We start from the raw sequence: 13,778 nt of genomic DNA, 5'->3' as shown, positions 1-13,778 counted from the left end.
ATGTCACTTATTTGCTGTCTAATTATTCTTCTACAAGGTCCGGGGGAATTTATACAACTAGGGAAAATATTTACAGGAATTTCAGTGACTAGCTTTCAATTTTATGAAACAGAGAGAGAAATTCTATCATAAACCAGAGAGAACAGCAAATAGATCTTACAATCAGAGCAAAATTAGACTTTTTTTTTTCTTTGAAGATGTCTTTTTCTGAGAGAACTTGAAAAACTAATGAATAAGATGCATATATATTAGTTTAGAAGAGACATTGAATTTCCCTAAAACTATTGGGTCCTGTCCTTAGCTTTGCATGGAAATTCATTGCTTCTGTGAACTAAAATTGGGGGTATTACTTACATCTTTATTTGCCCTCTATTTAAATTGCAGCTTATTCAAATATTGATCTGCTATCAGAGTAAGTTTATTTAATGCAAATAATTAGAATCATCTTAGGTAAATAAATAGATAAAATGTTTTGAGAGCAATGATATCCTCAAGTCACTCATACCCAGATCATGACTGTTTATTTGGAGTGGGCATCAAATTTGAAATTTGCATTAAACCCCAGGAGAAAAATGATTCCAGGCTACATAAGGAACCATCACATCACTAAAAAGAGGCCAGTGTGGAAAAGGCTGTCTGTGAACTGGATCAGTGGGGTATAGACAAGAGCAATTAGAGCATTCATAATATTTTCATCTTCTCCTGGGAGTGAGTAATGAGTTAAAAGGCTTTAGGTTTTTTGCGTTACTGAAACCAGACATTTTTCCATCCCTTTATATGAGGCTTCCAGAGTGAAGCTACTATTTCCACTTCAAGAAGGCACAGCTCTGAGGGGAGCCAGGTGTAACCAGGAAACGAAGGAGAATAAAGGCTGCAGGAGGTTCATAGGCTCAAATCAATCAAATTTTTTACACCCCAGAACGATATCCTGTCACTATACATGGTAAATATACTATGCCAAATGACAGGCAGACATGAAAAAATAAAAATAATTATATTAAATAATTTTTTTCACTTTCTCAGTAATATCATTACAGCTAAAATTCAGTTTCCATAAATACATACTATAAACCACTTTTTGAATAGAAAACAGAAATTATAAATGAATCTGAAATCATCTCATATAAACACAAAAGTGCATGCACTTAATATACAATACTAGTGAGACTCTCTTCTCGAGGAAATATTTGAAATCAGTTTCAAAAGCTCTTTGCTTGTTCATATTTTGTTTGTTTTAATATTTAATGGCAACTTGAGTGTTTGCCTACTTTTTCGCTCTATGCTTCTGTGCTTTCTGTGTTGTGAAATGCTTTTTTTTTTTTTTTTTTCTTTTCTGTATGGAGAAAATAAGTCAATAAATCACAAGACATAATTGCCTAGAATAAACTTCTATTTAGTAATACATGTGAAAAGTCAGAGGAAATGGTGCTTAGCATTCTTTAATAAAAGAATCTGAATTTCAAATATCTCCTTCTCCTTCTCCTTCCCCTCCTCCTCCTCCTCCTTCTCCTCCTCTTCCTTCTCCTCCTTTTCCTTCCTTCTCCTCCTCTTTTTCTTCTTTTCCTTTTCACTATTTCTGTTTTCTTGTATTTTTTACTTTCCCCTTCTTGCTGTCTTTCCCTTCTGTTACAATATAATTTTTCACATTTCCAAAACGACATATAGGCACGATGTTTTTCCATTTATACTCCTTTCAGAAAACAAAACCAGTAGGAGCAAATACACAGTAAGAAAAGCTCCAAAGGTGTGGGATAGATGAGTGGACAGGGAGGTGGATTAGGAATTGGCTCGATGGCAGGGTGCAGAGAGAGGTTGTCAACAGTGTGGAGCCCAGCTGGAGGCCTGTACTTAGTGGTGTCCCCCAGGGGGCAGTTCTCGGTCCGGTCCTGTTCAACTTGTTCATTAACGACCTGGATGAAGGGMTGGAGTGCTCCCTCAGCAAGTTTGCTGATGATACCAAACTGGGAGGAGTAGCTGATAGCCATGAGGGCTGTGCTGCCATCCAGAGGGACCTGGACAGACTGGAGGACTGGGCGGCGAGAAACCTCATGAGGTTCAACAGGGGCAAGTGCAGGGTCCTGCACTTGGGGAGGAATAACCCTGGACACCAGTACAGATTAGGGGTGGACCTGCTGGAGAGCAGTCCCGCAGAGAGGGACCTGGGCGTCATGGTGGATGACAAGTTGACCATGAGGCAGCAGTGTGCCCTGGTGGCCAAGAAGGCCAACGGGATCCTGGGGTGCATTAAGAAGAGCGTCTCCAGCAGGTCGAGGGAAGTGATCATCCCCCTCTACTCAGCCCTGGTGAGSCMMMWYYKGRRKACTGCGTCCAGTTCTGGGCTCCCCAGKACAAGAGGGATGTGGAGCTGCTGGAGAGAGTCCAGCGCAGGGCTACCAGGATGATCAGAAGCCTGGAACATCTGCCCTATGAGCAAAGGCTGAGAGAGCTGGGCCTGTTCAGCCTGGAGAAGAGAAGGCTGAGGGGGGACCTGATCAGCATGTATAAATACCTCAAGGGAGGCAGTGAGGAGAAGGGGGCCGGCCTCTTTTCAGTGGTGGACAGTGATAGGACTAGAGGAAATGGCTTCAAACTGAAGCATCGGAAGTTCCACAGGAACTTAAGGAAGCATTTCTTCACTGTGAGGGTGACAAAGCACTGGAACAGGTTGCCCAGAGAGGTTGTGGAGTCTCCTTCTTTGGAGATCTTTTAAAACCCGCTTGGACGCAGCCCTGTGCCACGTGCTCTAGGTGACCCTGCGTGTGCAGGGGGTTTGGACTCGATGACTTCTGAGGTCCCTTCCCACCTTAAGCATTCTATGATTCTGTGATTCTATAAGAAAAACTGAAAAACTTCAAAGTGATTCCCTGTAAAAATGGAGCTCCCATATTATTAAACAGTGCTTACACTGAACAAAAAATAGAGATATGTTTCAAATTCTGCCTCTGCCTGAGGTCTTATGTTGAGGATCAAGCCATATAAGAAAAATATGAGTTTAACCAATCTCTGTAAATAAATGGCTCATGGTCTTTCACCCCTCTCCTGCCGAGGTTAGCAGGTGATACTACCACATGCAGATTATACTATAAGTCAGAATTCATTCATGAATTATTAATATGACAAACACTAACAAGACAAAGATTTCTTCTCAGTTGTTTAGTGTTATAACCCCCATGCATCTTTTTACATACATGAAAACTCTGCTACAAATGTTACAAGACTATTTGATCCCTATAGTAGTTAGGCAGATATTTAAGTAAGTATTAATATATTCATTTACATCTAGTAAGAAAAAGGGAGAACGGAGAGGCAGTATTAGAAATATTAACCACAATTTCATGAAGCATGTTAGGATAAAGATCAAAGCTGTAAGGTATGACTCATCAGCCCAGTATTCTGCTCCATTACTGTGTCTCTAGTCTAAAACTGGTATAGAGTTTACATGGCAGGTCAGCCTAATTTGGAAAATACATTTATACACAAAATTCAGTGACACAAGCCTAACCCTGTTGGGTGAGCTCCACAAATTAAATGAAATATTTTGTTTTCAGAAATGTCAATGTTTCTTTTTTTTCTTTAATTAAGCCCTGTGACATTTCCTTTCCAAAAATGAAAGTAAATTAAACAAAATGAAGCAAAATAAAATAAAATAAAATAAAATGAAGGATTTCCTGTCTGAAGAATTTCCAAATGTTAACATTTCATTCCGTATTCCAGCCACACAAGCTAAATGATAGTTCCGAACCTGACAGTTTGGAAAACAATTTTGAAGTGAAAAGCCTTTGAGATGAGCTGCTGGATGGGGAAAAGATCCAATTCTTATCCATGCTGCCAAACAGAGCTGCAGGGGGAGAAGAAAGCAGGAGGCCAATATTCTTTCTTCATGTCAATGAATACTAAGAAGATGGCACAAGAAGTGCCCTAGAGCTAAACTGCATGGACCTCAGCTAGCTGCATGGACCTTTCATCTCTATATTTTTTTGTTATGCAGGCACAGGACAGGAGAAAAACAGAAAGATTTTGGCTTTTTTTTTTCCTATTTACTGCTTTTCTAGAATGAAAACTCTGGACTATTTTCAGCTGCACTCTGAGAAAAGGTCTTCCACTCTGCAAAAGGAAAATTAACTTAAAATTAAGTAACTTTGCTTTGTTTGCTCCACTGACTTCTACTTTTCTGGAAATCCTTCTCTTTTAATATTTATTGCTCTAATTCAGGACAAATTAATTTGTTCTTATTACATTTATTTTTTTCCCACTGAGATTCAAAAATAGTATCCCGAAAAAGGAACTTAATACAGAATTTGCAGCTCTATTCTGGGGACAAAATTTGTCCAATTATTGACATAAGATTATCTGAAATGTCTTTATTTATTTAAAATTAGTAGGTTCTTTTGCCTCAGAAATGTTATTGGCAATGAAGTAATAGTTGCTATTAGAAGAATACAAATAGTACAGTAATTATTTTTTGCTTTTAAACCTGATTCTTTTGTACTGTTTTGTTTTTATCTAGATTTTATGTTCACTTGCCTAAAATGCCTAAAATGACCTAAAGGAATACTTTATTAGTGTAATAAAAAAAAAAAAAATAAAAAGATTGTGTTTAAAATATTTTCCCTCAAAGAAAAAAAAATAAAAGGAAGACTTCAGAAGAAATAATTCTCTCTATTTTCTTTAAGAGACAGTGTGATTTATTTTTCTATATTTGTTAGTGTACTATTCATACTGAGCTACTCTTAATAATTATATACAAGCATAAATATTGTGTGTTCCCTGCCATAGTCTTCAGGGTTCTATAGTTAAAACTAGCTTAAATTTACACTAAAATCTATGGCAACCCTAAAGCATTAGGACTTACACATTAATCAACAGAATCCTAAGTTACAAGCTGTGTTCATAAATAATATCAGATTTTATAGCTTTTGAAATAAGTTGCCATACTTATAAAAGAATTAACATGGCAGTGTCTGTCACAGATTTATAGCTGATGCAACATAGGCTCATCCTACAAGTCAAAGACAGATCAGATAGGAGTGAATAACTGCTACTTGTAAAACACCATAATTTGACCTGCAAGCAGGATGGCAGATGTAAACTTAGCTAGTTTCATTGACTGCTGTGCAGCCCATGCCAATTAGACTGGATGAAGATCTTGACATGAATGTTCATGTAACAACCCTGAAATGCACTGACCTCTCTAAGTCAGAGGCACAGTAACGAGCAAACAATATCTGGCCTGGTACAGTCAGAAGTGAAAAAACTGCCTATGATATATTGCAATCATATATCACAGTGCATATCACTTGCAATGATAAATTTTTAATAAAATAAAAGTATTTGGCAAAGCTTTTTCTTTTGGAACCATCAAGTAGGTTTTCTTTTCTTTTTTTTTCTTTTTTTTTATTTGGTTCCATGAGTGTAACTCGTTATTATTTGTAATAAATTTATATTTTATTTATTTATTTATTACACATAGGTGCTGTTAAAAGGCATTGCCTAGAAAAGAAGGGATATATGGCTGTCGTTGATACTGATATGTCAAAAGGACAATGAAAACTTGGTAAATATATGAAAGATTTAAAATTATTCTGTTTTGGAGGGAGGAAGATTTATTTTTGACTAAAGATTAGAAATAAATAGAAAAGTGGTGATAAGGAAAAGAAGTGATCTTGTGAGTGAAAATCTAAGAGTATTTAGGAAACTTTCTGCTACCAGTGGAGAATACAAGAGAAACAGAAGACAAAAAAAAGAGGCAAGCAAAAACAGCTAGATCTCCTTTCCACATTACGCAGAAATCTAGCCAAAAATAAATATGCCATATATGCAGTAAGTAAGCAGAACAGAGAGGGTCGGGAGAGACTGAATGTACTAAATTAAGAACAGCCAATTCATCTTTCCAATAATAAACCAGATGGAGAAACTGTGACCGCATCAGCTTGGATACAAGCCAGCCAGAGGACCAGCTTTTCTGTCAGCAAGGAGAAAGGGAGAGCGACCTAGGAGCTGCACAGCAAGGTCCTAATCAGATGAAGAACTAGGTAGCCCAGAAGCAAGGTCAGTCATGCCTTGGGTGCCAGCCAGCTCTCCACCAACCAGATGGAGAAAAACTTGCACAGGCATCAGGCCATCCTGTTCGGAAGTCAGCCCGCCTCTGCACAAATAGCAAGGCTGGTGGATGTCAAGCAGGGAAGGAAGCTGGTAGGAGAAAAAGCTGTCATCGCCATTAGATGACTCTACTCTCTTTAAAGGGCTTGGGAATTCAGGAAGATAAATACAGCAAAGATGCAAAAGAGGCACTTGAGTGTATTGTTTGGTACAAAAGCCTGAAGCTCAACTCCGTCTTTTTGACCTTGATCAAATTTCTTACCTCCCAATGTGCAAAGGAAAACTTATAGTATTGACTCAGTTTGCTCAGTGTTCTCAAAATCACTGATAAAATTTACTATGGACCCAGTTGCAAATCTGGTCGTTCCTTCAGAACTTCAAAGTAGCCTACATATTATTGTTGCTATTAGACTAATTAAAATATCTCATCCTCATTTCCCCCAAAAAAAAAAAAAATACTTCTTACTGTTTGCTCAAGATAAAGAGTTTGACATAGCTTTCATTAGTACTGTAATTCACTGATGTTTCTATTCTTTTAATACTGATACATGGAAGTAGAATCAGGCTTAAATTGTACTGTGGGTTTTCCCATTAGGCAAGCTCTTCTCTGTGTCTTGTTTGTTTATATGTGAATATTTCATAAGCTGTAAAGGTTAAATCTTGTCCTTGAATATTCAAATTGGCATCACTTTTCCTCCAACAGGAACATTGTGCCTGTATCCAAATGTAGATTTTGAAGCAGTGTTTATACCATGAAACAGTGCAATGCAAATATGCATAAGCTAGTAGAGACCTGACTTAATAAGTTTATAAGCTGAAATCCAGAAATGAGAAATGTATATAGCTTCATTAACAGATAATAATGCACCAAGAAGCAAGGCTTTTTAGTTTAGGCACATTTCTGAGCTTGTATGCTGTATGTCTTGGTAGAATTGATCTAGTTTGCAATAAGATAGCAGACTTCCAAGTAATGATAARTATAGACTTCCAAGTAATGATAAGTATAGTTCTTTATCTCATGTGCTTTATTATTCTCCATGTTGAGTACTGTACGAGTTTGCAAGCTAAATGCAATACTGGTAAGCAGGTCGCCTGTGTGCTATGGAGGCACTGTAGTGATGCATTTAACTGATTGGAATGTGAAAGATTACTGAATTAAGTAAAAAGAGGTAAGGACAAATTCAATAAATAACTATATAAAATAGCTATGTAGTTCTGTATGACATTGTATGGACTTGCCATCTTTGTTTCTTCCAGTATTGTTATCTCCATTATACAATCTGTATTGAATCATAGCTTCCTAGTGAAGTAAATTCTTACACCCAACTTTGGATCTTTGTTATCACCAGTTTACATGTGTTGTACACTCTGTTCCAGACAGAATAATGGATCTTTGCTACAACCGTTCTGTGTTGTACACTTTGGTCCATGGAGAATAAACCCTGCAGAGTTTCCTGCACAATGTTCATTTAAAAAACTAGCATGTATGAATCTCTCAAGACATTTAGTTAATCAGTGTTCTATTTATCAATGAAATATTGGTTGTCTTTAGGCAAATTTATCCCTCTGTGATCTAATAAATTAACTTTAAACATCTTTTTTTATAAGAAAGCAACCTCCTCTGAAATTTGGATCCAAAAGATTGTTAACACAAGTCTGTATGAACTTAAAAATTTCAGAGCTTTAGATTCTTTATACATCAAATCAGTTAATGATTGGCCTTTCGCTTAAATTATTTCAGATTTTGAAGTGAAATAATATTAATTTTTAATAATTATTCATAAAGTTTTGTTCAGTTGTCTGAACAAAATTAAAAAAAAAAAAAATACTATACACACACCCTGTACAGATAAGAGAAGAAAAAACAGAATATTTCCCTCTTGTTTCTGCTAAGATTTTCAAGAGTAAAACTTAAGATATTCAAAGAAATTCAACTTTGTAATTTCCATCTGGGCTGAAACATGTTCTTTGCGTATTCCAAAAATAATAACAAAATTTGTGATTAATTTAATAAGTTCTAAACTGATTGTTACAGATAATAAACTAGATTCTTCACAGTATAGAATTAAAAAAAACTTTTATCATGCCAACTGATTGAAGTAAAAACAATTTTTTTCACCTGGTTCATAATACTTTCCTGAATGTGCTTCAGTGTACATTAAAGGCATCCAAATACTCTTCTTTAACACAGTAAATACATTCAGCTGGTAGTCTAATAATGATATTTTGAGGGAAAGATGATTTTGTCCATAAATATCTGAAGATAGCTGGTAAAAATAGCACACGTTAATTTTTCACAATAAATTTACCTCGTGAAATGGCTACAGTGGATATGTAAATTACTACCAAAGCTACTTCTAAAAGGCTGACTTCAACAAAAGCAGCAACAAAATATACAGATTAATATTCCAATATTAATTGACCAAGATGCTAAGGGTTTCTCATCTTGGTTTTTTTTTGTTTGTTTTTTTTTTTTTGTATCATATAACACAATTGTGTTATTACTTTTATAGCTTAGTGCTCTACTTATTTCAAGCTAAAATTTTAGTCAGCCTTTAAATAACCAATTTATGAGGGAATATAGAATAATTCAAAATATATTTTTTTAAATTAACATTTCCTATTACARTAATAATATTAATCCTCTAAAGGTTATGGTTATGACATTTCATTTTCATTCATAATTGACCTTCTCCCCTTTTTGCTTCTAAGGCCAATACGTTGACACAAACCAATTCACTTTTTAACACTGTGTCTTTTCTACTTGATTTATTTCATAAATCCTCTAAACTGCTAGAAAAAAGATATGAACTTCTGATGTAATTCTGTGAAAATTAGGGGCACTGTTCAAGAAATAAATTCATACTAATGTGCTACCCCACTGGGTTAATTATATTAGTTTTTCATATTATGTGCAATCATGCCTAGGAGACTTCAATGAACTGTTTTGTCATTGTGTTAGGCGCTATACAAGCAGAGAAGGTTCTAAGTTCCTTCATCTAAAAAAAGTATGTAATCTAAATATTTCAATGAAAAATTAGAAGTTCTTCTGTCTATAAGATTTTCTAATATTCATTGAACTATCTTCATTATAAGATCTGCCTATTTTCAGCAAAATCAAAAAGATGGCAGTGAAGCAATAACAAGAAGGCTCATAAAATGTTTTATGTTCAGATTATTTCTAGTGCAATAGACTCATCAACTGTCAATTTTCTAGTACCTAGTCTAGTGGGTCTGAGAAGGCAGAGATTTTACAAGAACACAGATAAGGTTTTGAGCATCCTGCTCAAAGGATCAGGATGCAGAATCAAGAAATAAAAAAAAGTACAGGAGCTACTCTTCAACACTTGGATAATGGTGACCATATTCCAGGTAGGATTAAAACTTCTATAGTAAGAGATTACAGGAGAATATAGTTCCCACTTTTTTTCTGGCCTATAACTATTGAGTACCTTATGAAAACTTTAGCTTTGTTCAGATTTCTCCAAAATTTTCCCAGAGACAAAGAAAGGCAAAAAATATTTCCTAAGAAGTACAGTAGATCCAATAAAAATTATATTTTTGTTCAAGTGGTGATAACATGGCACGAAGATTGACCTAAATAACTGAACCTTTCACAAGAATGAAGAAGTTGAAACTATATATCATAATATTATTTACACCATCATTTTTTTTTCAGAGTGAGATAAATATAATTTGTTACAAGCTGATGATCAACTGTACAAATTAAAAAAAAAAAAGAAAGAAGAAACTAAATCAGCTGCCTAATAAAATAAATATATCGATATTGATATGGATTGCTGAAAACAGACAATTAACTTTAAATATGACATCAAATTAAGGAGCAGTTGCTATTTACAATGAACAGATGTTAGTGATCATTATTCTAACCACTGGCAATATTGTATCTTATAATAATCAATATGTAAATTGGTATGAGAGCAAAAGGGAACACATTGTGAAAATATTCTCAATTTTAAGTGAAAAAAGAACTGTTGTTGATTAACGTTCATTGGGAAAATCAATATATACCTTAAATGATTTAAGAGGAAAAGTCATGGAATTTCTCAATGCAAGAGAAAATGGGAATTAGCACCCTTTGAATAGAAAGGAACCTATGTGCCCAAATCAATAAGAAAGTTTACCAAACTCTCTGAATAAAGAATGAAAAGCTAAGAACTGAGAGAGTTAAGCCTGATCATTTAGTGCTAAGCAGGGAGCAGATCACTGCAACAGAGAAAGTGACGAACATCATTACTGTGCACATCAGTATCAACATGCAAGTTATACCCACATTTGAACAGCTCAAAGGTAATACTCCCCAAAGGCAGATGTCACAGTCTGCTGCAAGCCAAACAAGGAAAAGAAAAGTGTTTACAACACTCTACTGTGAATATACTGTTCCAGATTCAATGGTCCATTCAATGGAGATGTCAAAAGAAGGATATGAATTTACACCAGCAGGGTATCTGACTCATAGCACAGTCACAGGGACAAATTACTTGCCAGGAAAACAATAAACTAAAAATAAACAATCAAAAATATACCAAACAACTTTCTGGAAGAAAATGTTTAACAACAGGATGTGTCCTGGCCTTGATGATTCAGAAAATCCTAATTATTATGTATGTACATACACATAATATACATATATACATCCATATGTATATAAATATATTCATTTCCTAGAGTTAACAGCTACAGAAACTATGTCTACATGCCCTTTGAGAAGAACTTCTGAGAATGGTTTGCTTTTACTCTTCCATATCATTCTGTTTTACAAATAGAGGAGCAGAATTTCCTAATAATAGAACTTCCTAATAACGGCAATAATTTAAATGCACAAATTCAGTAGCCATAAAAATAAAAAGTCTAAAGTTATACATTTCAAAACCATAGGCTACTGTTTAGAAGAAGATATACCAATGAAAACCATAATTTAGACAATGAAGGCCTCCCAGTTTACCGAAGTGCAAAGTTTTGACCCACTTTTTCAAAGACTTAAAATTCTTCTAGATTGAAATTGATTTGACAGTACCATATTTGTGCTTTCATATTACAATTGAATATACGTATATTTTATTTGTCCCTTTTCTGTTTTCTAATGAAGAAATTGAATATGTAAAGATAAAGGAGACGGGAGGAGAGTGACTTACATAATACAATTCACACAAAAGTGCGGTAAGTGGCTCATTTAGATATAGTTTTGACATATGAGAAAAATATGTCTTTTAAAAGACTAAAAAGTCTTTTAAATTACTAAGACTGAGCCAAATAAGAACTTTGAATAAAAAAAAAAAATGCTGTTGTTCCTTCCTGTCCCACATATTCATGCTCAACTCCCCCTTCTAAAGAAGCAAAAAGGCTCTTAGCAAAAGCTCTTGTTTGCTCAGTGTGAAGTGGGGGCTTTGGTTCCCCTCTCCTGCAAAGAGTACAGCCACCCTCTCCCTCTCACAATTCAGAAAATACTGGTGTGACTTTTTTTTTTCCCTCAGGACCTGGAATGAGGGTCACGAAGCAGCAATGTATGCAACTCTTCATTTAACCACAGAACAATAAAGATAACAGAGGGTTTTATTCTTTTCCTATAACTCTTAAAGCTACCACCTATTACCACCTTGTGAGATAAATAATTCACTTCAGGCTTCAGCAGTTTTATTTGCCCCTTACAGGAAAAACTGATGATGTATTGTGATTATTTATATTATAACTGTGAATCATAACCTTAGCACTACCATCCCAAAACAATGTACAACTCTATTTTACATGATACAAAAGCTACATGAGATAGTTGCCACCTCTTTCGTTATTGAACTATCATTTTAGTTCCTCAAAAGACAACAGATTTTTTGATGTATACAGGTAAGTATAATACAAAATGTGAAGATCATTTCTTCAATTTCTTTGTCAATTTCTTTGTCTTCATCTTTTTTTTTTCCTACAAATATTTTTAGTTTCTTCTCATGGTCTTAATTTTAAAGTGTTTTTAATAGTCATTTCAGCCTAAATCATATTTCTAGTCTTTTTTTCTTTCTTCTTGTTTCCTGTAATACAGATAATCTCTTTTTATTACAATTTTAAATGTCATTCCTCATAATAATGCTTCTGAGGTAGCTGGAATGCATTCATTTATTTTACACCGAGTAGTTTCTCTGTGCCTCCTAACATTTCCAACTTTTTCCTCCCACCTGAATTATTTTTCCATTTATCTTTTACACACTGTTGAAAATGGGAGAGAGAGAAGGCATAAACTGCATCATCACTGGAAGTAAAGCAAGGTCAATATGTTCAATCTTCAGTCTGCATATTATGATCCAAAAAATCCTTGGTCTGAGATTCAACAAATGACAGAAGTAGCACAAGAGGTTTTCCAGACAGAGAGGAAGTTTCTACTGAGAAGAAGAATATAGGCTATGGGCTACTTCAGTAAACTACCACATGCAATCAACCCTGAGATCTTTCTTCAAAACATTTCTCGCTTGATGATCCTGTATTTCACTACATTTCTCTTAAGAAGAAATGGTAAAAACATTTCTAGACAATTTGCAATCATTATTACTCAGCTAAACAGAGCTTTGCTATGGTTTTAAAATGAGATTTTTGTTTTGTTTTGTTTTGTTTTTGTTGGAGAAGCTGGAAGAAGCACTTCTAGAGTAATACTGAAGCTGATTTACAGCTTTAGGGACAAAAGCAACACATTTAAATTTTTTTTTTTTTTTTTTTTTTTTGTTCATCTGTTATTTTTCCTCCAGAAATAAACCTGGTATATCTGAGCACTTAGGTATATTTGATTTTTCATTTTAAAAGCTACATCTTCAGGCCAGAATCTTTCTATATTATAATCTGTTCAATTGTGTTATCATGCTTTGGCCACCTTGTTTGATAGTTGTACACTTAAAGGAAAGATGCATTTGTCTGTTCAGGGAACATAATGTAAAATGAACCATACCAAATATTATGTTTGGACATTCAATAATGCGGTAATTTATATTGACGTTGACAGTGCAAGAAAATATGGTTCAGAGCAAGCGTCATCTTGTTGCCAGAGCAATGTGCCCTTGCGGCCAAGAAGGCCAATGGGATCCTGGCTGCATCAGAAGCAGTGTTGCCAGGAGGTGGAGGGAGGGAATGCTGCCACTCTACTCAGATCTGGTGAGGGCGCACCTGGAGTGTTGGGTGCACGTCTGGGTTTTCTAGGTCAAAAGGGTTGTGGAGCTTCTAGAGACGGTCTAGTGGAGGGTAACCAAGATGATTAAGGGAGTGGAACATCTCTTGTTTGAGGAAAGACTAAGTGAATTGGGCCTGTTTAGCCTGGAGAAGAGAAGGTTGAGGGCAGATCTGATTAATACAAATAAATAGCTTAAGGGTGAGGAAGGGGAAAAACTCTTCTGAATGGTGACTAGTAATAGGACAAGGGACAATGAGTGTAAGTTGAAACACAGGAAGTTCCATCTGCATGTAAGGAGGAACTTCTTTCCTGTGAGGGTGGCAGAGTCCTGGAAGAAGCTGCCTGAGGAGATTGTGGAGTCTCCTTCTCTGGAGGTCTTCAAAACCCGCCTGGATGCCGCCCTGTGCCATGTGCTCTAGGTATCTTTGCAGGAGAAGGAGGGTTGGACTAGATAATCTCTAGAAGTCCCTTCCAACATCAACCGTTCTATGATTCACGCTATTCACTGTAA

The 13,778-nt window shown here is 35.5% G+C and overlaps 1 protein-coding gene across 4 annotated transcripts in view; it reads right to left on the bottom strand.

Annotated features, from left to right (window-relative positions):
• The window catches only part of CDH19 (cadherin 19), a 105,741-nt gene that overhangs the window by 68,170 nt on the left and 23,793 nt on the right, over nucleotides 1-13,778 (bottom strand). The window lies entirely within an intron of this gene.

Source organism: Nothoprocta perdicaria, unplaced genomic scaffold (assembly GCF_003342845.1).
Source record: "Nothoprocta perdicaria isolate Ctin4 unplaced genomic scaffold, notPer1 scaffold_216, whole genome shotgun sequence".
NCBI classification, from domain to species: domain Eukaryota; kingdom Metazoa; phylum Chordata; class Aves; order Tinamiformes; family Tinamidae; genus Nothoprocta; species Nothoprocta perdicaria.
The sequence above is the reverse complement of the archived record's forward strand: the minus strand, read 5'-3'. Positions and strand labels throughout refer to the sequence as shown.